The sequence below is a fragment of the Rhinolophus sinicus genome, linkage group LG01 (assembly GCF_036562045.2).
Source record: "Rhinolophus sinicus isolate RSC01 linkage group LG01, ASM3656204v1, whole genome shotgun sequence".
Taxonomy (NCBI): domain Eukaryota; kingdom Metazoa; phylum Chordata; class Mammalia; order Chiroptera; family Rhinolophidae; genus Rhinolophus; species Rhinolophus sinicus.
In genome coordinates this window covers 98,534,429-98,541,238 of record NC_133751.1, presented here as the reverse complement: position 1 = coordinate 98,541,238, position 6,810 = coordinate 98,534,429, and the positions used below count along the sequence as shown (strand labels likewise).

The 6,810-nt window shown below is 41.4% G+C and overlaps 1 protein-coding gene across 14 annotated transcripts in view; it reads left to right on the top strand.

Moving 5' to 3' along the window:
• Positions 1–6,810, top strand: part of MED12L (mediator complex subunit 12L) — a 313,410-nt gene that overhangs the window by 203,693 nt on the left and 102,907 nt on the right. The gene's annotated exons all lie outside the window — the stretch shown is intronic.

Genomic DNA, 6,810 nt, shown 5'->3' with positions numbered 1-6,810 from the left:
ATTAGTAATTGATAACTTTGGAAACCTGTAGTCTTATACAAGAATCTGATGAAATCTGTTGACCTATTTTCACAAATACACAAATATAAATATTCAAAATATTTTAAATAAATTATTGAGTTTACTGAATCTTTGGAATTTCCTTCTGAAACAAGCTTGTTTTATTTTAAAAAGAGTAACGATAAAATCGTATAATCAAATCACTTTTTATTCATAGTTAATTTAGAATTTTCAGATAAAAGTCTCCAAAAGATTCTAAGATTTTCTTGAATGCAAGATTCAAACAAATAAGTTAAAAAAAAATTCATCAGTGGAATCAAAACCTGTTACTATCATGAAGATAAATGAAAATAATAATGAAAGGTGGAAACTTTTTTGAAGTTAGTAAATCAGTAATAGGTTTACTTAGTGTTTAACTTATGCCTTAAGGAACTAATGTATATGTACTGCACAGTTTATTTTCTTTCCTTATTTGTGCAGAAAAACAAATGTGTTTAATTTAAATACCAATAGTTGAATATCAAAATCATGTCTCTTGTACTTTCCTATACAAACAAAAACAACTACAATTTCAATGGTTTTCCATTCCATTTTTAGGGTGGATTTAGTATGTTATGGGTGAGTAGCTAGCCCTAAGGCAAGTCTCTGAACAAAAATTAGCCAATTTAATAACAGCTCAATCTTAGAGGAATTTGCCAGGCTGACAAACATTCATTTAGGTTTGCGTCTGCTTTGTGCTATTTACTTCTTCCCATGGATCTTGCTTTTAGCATTTGAAGCCAGTTCATTGATTGCAGCTTGAGGGGGAAGGTGATGTATGCCACGCAGACCTTACTTTGAGAGACCCGTCCTTCTTGGGTTGAACTTTTTGCCATTTGTCACTGTGAACCACAAATACATGATGTACTGCTCTTAATGTGAAATCTAACTGCCAGAATATCCAACTGCCAAGTCTTAAAAGCGTCAATTTAAAGGGAGAGAACATCCTTTGTAGCCTTTTTAAAAGTATGTTGAGCAAAGTGCTGCTCTGCGCATTCGGAAGATTATTATCCCAAATTTCCAGTGGCGTCTGTAAAACCCTATTAGGGAGCTTATTTGGACAAATACTTCGTGAGCATCGGTTAAAGTCATAAAGGCAGTTCTCTTAGCTCCCTAAATTTTAATACATTTATTACTTGGGTTGATTTTGTCCTATTGGGGAAAACTAACTTAGTACTGATTTCTTTTTTTTTTCTTTTTATGTTAAAGAAAATCTGTTTTCTTTGTAGCGAGCTGCTAAAAATGTTTTTGATATATACTTTTTGACTTGGAATTTGAAGGGGACGTGTTTTGATCATTTAGGATTATAGTATCTGGTTTTGAGTGCCTTTTAAAATAGTCACTGAAAAAAGGCCAGTGTGTACAAAGATCATGGTAGCCTTTCTACGTCTGAGGACGGACCTCGAGTTTTTCCTGTATCATGAAGCACTCTGACTTTGTATGTGTTGGGTTTTTTTAATAAAGATTTCCTCTTGGGGGCAGGAAGGAGCTGGTGTCCCATCACTAGTGCAGTTGGTGGCATTTTTCTCTTCATGAGGGTGGGCTACGGTTGGACTAGGCTTTTCGCTTGGTTAATGTAACAGTGAGATTGTTGTATTTACTTAAAAGTTTCTTTGGCTGGTGATGCAAATGAAGTCTAGTAATGAAAAAGTTAACATGAGGCGGCCTGTATGCATTCGTCTTAAAGCATATTATGGCAGTCGCATGTTGGGACTTGTTAAAGCTGGTCTTATTTAACATTCAAAAAGGGAAGTGTAGTACACGTTTAGTCACGAAAAAAGTATAACTGCTTTGATGAGAAGAGCAGCTAAAAACCAGCCCATGACTTTACTGTTGTTCAAATCACTGAAAAGTTAACCTGCAAATTTTTTTTTCTGCTGATTTTTATAGCATGTCCCACATTTCATAAAAGCCACAGAAGACTTTAGAACAATAATTATTTTGCCATTTCATTGGATGATCCTATTAAATTCAGGGAAGCTCTTTTAATAACATTGTTTAGCCATTACAAACCCCAAATTTATTTTGAATACAGGATGACATCTGGGATACGTGTTTGTGTTTCTCTACACCACAATGCTTAAAAAAATTTTTTTGTTTCGTTTATTACCACAAGTGATTTTTCTTCTAATATTATTTTTAAAGATGTTAAATCTACACACAAGTTGAAATAATCAGTTAGATTTCATCTAGATTACAAATTGTTGATGTTTCTCTCTCTCTCTTGCTGTCTCTCTCTCTCTCTCTCTCTCTCACACACACACACACACACACACACACACACACACACACACACGCACACTACTTTTTGAGGGACCTGTTTGAAGTTGCAGTCGTTGTGACAAACGCTTCTCTCCTAAATGTCTCAGCATGTGTTTCCTAATAACAAGGATGTTCTCCTACCTAAACACAATACTATCAGTCAAGAGACTAATGTTGAAACAATAATATTTATAAATATTCCATCTGCATTAAAATTTTGCAGTTTCCCAAAAATATCCTGTGCACATTTTTTGATGTGGAATCCAGTCAATGGTACACATTGCGTTTGGTTTTGCTCTCTTTTCAGACTCTTATTTTTTAGAACAACCTCTCTGTTTTTTTTTTTTTTCTTTTTTAACAAAGACGTTTTTCTTTAATCTCCTTAGCTTTTGAAAATTGGTTCGCTCTCTATTTGCTAGGTCCATCCTGTGGGATGTGCCGAAAGGGGATACGTTTAAATGTTTCTGAGGCAGTTTGATGTATTAGCCTGAAGTCAACACGGGGGTTTGGAATTTGGAAGTCAAATGGGAATATCTGCAGTCTTGTTTCGGATGTAGACCTAGTTCATGGATTACCAATCACAAAGTCGGTAGATCTAAATTCCCATTTTCTTTGGTAGATTGGATGACTCATTCAGCTTTTCTTGGCCTCGGTGTTCTGTAAAACAAGGATTCTGGTTTAATCACAGAATTTCAGATGAGAATCCCCATAACCTTAGTGATTTTTCAGAATTAGTCTTAAAGAGACAGAAGCACTCAAGGAGAGAATGTGTTTCTAAGGTCTCACAAGGAATGAAAATTCGGTAACACAAATGATAAGTCTTTCTAAATCCTGAATTTAACCTGATTCCTACTTCCCACCTTTTTAGTGCGTGACATTGATGAATGTATTCCCAAGGCTTGCATTGGTCTTCTGGTCATCTCTCCCTCGCATGTCACTTCTCCCTCTTGCCTCCCTTCTTCATGTGGCTTCTCTGCAGTGACATGGACCTGGGTACCGTGTCCTCTCCTCCAGTGTTGGTAGGCATAACATTTGTATTGTAATCTCATTTTTCTCTGTCACAGTCATCTCAGATGTATCACTTTCCTCTTAAAGGAAAATGCACATGTAAAGAGCCTCCTCGCCCTCTGCATACACTAAGTCAGCACAAAACAAGACAAGCAGGGATCTCACTGCAACATAGCTCAAGTTGCCCTGTCTTGCCTGCCATGTCTTTTGTATGTAGCCAGAACATGCAACATGCAGAACATGTAGAAAAATCTTTACCGGATCTCACTGTTCCATCTCTGTGTATAAGAAAGTCACCCTAATTGTGGCTCACATGAAGTAGTTGAGAATTTGTGCTGAGTATAATTATTACAAACCTTTTAATGTTCCCTTGCTAAGATTGGTATCTTTAGGTCCCTATGCTTGAATTACTGTGTTTCATCTGTCATTTGAAATGATTTGTATCTCTGAGGTCTGCTTTCTGTAAAGCACTTACTGTTGTCTGGTATGAGAACTTCATGTGCAACGGTTGATTAAAGGGGAGAAAGGTTTGAGATTGACTCGACAGATATGCCTGCATCTGCCTCCTGCCCTCATATCAATAATTTCTACTGTGCTGGGCTACGTCTTCCATCTCCTCACTCTGGAAATCTTGCTTTTGAGAGGCGGTGTCGGGCCGTGACAGGAGCCCAGTAACTGGGGCCATCTAGACTCCGGTGTGGATCTCAACCTCTCCACACAGTAGCTTTTTTTAACTTTGGGCAAGCTATTAATACCTCTGAGCCTCAGTTTCTTCTTCTGAGATAATGAGATAATATACAGGATGGTTGGTACTTAGTGAGTGAACAGTAACTTTTATTTTTGTTTTTTAGTCCGAAGGCAGAGGCAGATTGAGTGAGTGAATGGGTGGGGGTGTCTGTCTGAATGTAAAGTCTATAATATTTTGGTTGCTCTTAGTGAGCCCCTGGATTTCCTTTAATGGTGAACTCGTAATTGCTTGAAATACTTTTTATATTCTTTCCTCACAGCTTTCTCTTCTGAACAGAAGGAAATTAAGACTAGCTTATTCCAGACTATCTGCAATTGGGGCAAAGGGTAAAATGTGAGGCCAGGATATGTGAGGGGAGAAGAGATGTCTCAGCAGAATCACTGCATTCGGTTCATGTTTTGTTCATTCACGGTTCAGGTAGTTTTAGATGCAGGAAATTTCAGTTGAAGAGTTAAATAGAATAAAAAGGATAAAGCATAGAGTAATATGATATAAATTTAATGCATAAACTAATATTTTTAGAAAGCTATAGAAGTATTCAGATATGCATCAGATGAAATTGCTTAATTTGTGAGGTCACATACAAGCATCTAGTGCTTAAGCTGAATTTAAAAAATAAAGATAGACATTCTATTACTATGCTCCCCCCCTCCATGTTCCCTTTGTCAGTTTGAATTTTATTACAGAAGTGGCAAAAGTTCACATGCTGAGTGAGGTATGGAAATTTTTAAAAAACTGGTTTACCTACTTACTATAAGTCTTAAATTGTTTCCTTTCTCCTTTGCATTCTTGGCTTTCTCTTTTTCTTTTGTCACCCCTCCCCAGGTTCTCCACTCATTGGTATCCATCCTACCACTGGTATCCATCCCCCCACCCCCCAGCACCTACACCCTCCTCGTTTTCTATAAACACTGCGCACTAGAATGAGTGAGGGGCTGGGGATCAGAATCCCAGGTGGGCTGGAGTCTGAAATGTCGGCACAGCCTGTGTCTGACCAGAGCTGGGTTCGCTTGGTCGAGTGGTTACCGGCACCATTCAGCGTGCACGTCTGCTCTGTTTGCCATGTCCCGTGGGACACACTCCCTCTGCAACTGCAGTCGGGAGCTGCTGTACCTGTTCTTACACACCTTGGAAAATGGCAGGCTGATGCAACTGCTGCTGTTTTTTTTTCCTGGGGACTCTTGTAAATTGACTTGTTCTTTTTGGCAAGGTAAGAGTCGCTTGTCGCCCCTCACTTCCCATTACAAACTGGGGCCCTACCCCTCCTCCTTCTAAAAGTTATCACTGACCTGCCTTGAATTGTAGATTCATCACGTTCGGCCTTTCCAGAGTGTGTGATTCTGTTGACGGTCGCTGCTTCCTTGGATGTGTCTTCCTCGCGATTTCCAGTACCTCCGTCTCCTGTTTTTCCCTTGCATTCACCAATCCCACCCCACCCCACCCCGATCCCAGGCATCCTCCTGCAGTGCCTCGTCTTCTGACTTGCTGCCCACGAGACTTGTGCAGCCGGGCCTCTCGAGTGCTCAGCTATTCCTCACTCTCCTGGCTTAGGAGACACTCCCCAGCCTCTAATCTAGCCCTGGATTCATATTTTGCCCCCACTGCCTGGACTCCTTGACCGAGCTCTCTCACTGATACTTCAAATACAGCACAGCCAGAATCTGCCTCTTGGCTCCCTTCATGACCTAAGCCATCACCCAAGCTAATGGCCTTTGGAGCAGTGAAGCTCAGAGAGGTGGGGGGCAGGAGTATGGACCCTACTGAGAATACATTTTGCATGCCAATCAACACATTTTACAAATAATGCCCTATTCCCCAGTGGTTTTGGACCCAGCACCTCTGAAAATGTCTCTATGGTCCACGTCAGATTTTCTCCCCTGGGCTCTTGCCTGCATAGATGGAAAACTTCTCTAATTGATGTCCTGGCCTGAAGGGCTTTTCCTTCAATCCGGAATCATCCTATTGCTGGCCGGCTGATTTTCCTAAAGCGCAGCATAGATAGAGCATGCCATCCGTCACTTCAGAAACCTTAAGTGGCTCCTCGGGAAGTGCAAACACCCCAACACAACACAGGGTCCCACACTCCTTTCCCAGGCTCGCCGTCCGCAGTCATGGCTGTGGCCTCAGGCCCTGCCTGGTCCCCTCATGCTCAGCCATGGCATGGTACCCACCCCCACCTGAGCCCTTCTCAAAACTGCTCGTTGCGCAGCAGTGTTCCCTTCTGAATGCTCCATTTGTCAGGTCCAGTTCACATTTCTGTCTCCCGCGAGCCCTTCCTCAGTTTCTACATTTGCAGTTAGCTAGTCTTTCCTCGAGCTTCCATGGAGGGTTAATTATGTCTCTGATCCTGCCACATTTGGATTCATTGTGGTCTGTGTGCCTTCCCGGTGTGCGGCTTCCGGGGGGCAAAGGGCCCTGCACGTAAGTGTACGATGAAGGAGTGACTGACTAAAGGAACCCATGAATCTACGCTTTGGGAACTCTCAAGTGCTGGAGGGACCCCCAAAGCATTCAAAGGGTCCAGGGTTGAATCGCTCATGCCCCCGAGGTTGTTGAAGCTCGTTGGTGTTGAGACCTCTCCGTCTGTACCACTCTCACTGCTGGGGCCTGATGTCACCCCTTGAGGAATTTGCTTGCCCCAACTGTCAGAGAGGCAGTGTGACAGAGCTACTGAGGTCGTGGTCTTGAGGCCACCTGCCTGGATTACAGTCCCAGCTCTGCTTCTGCTTTGCTCGTGGTATCATGTGTGCCGT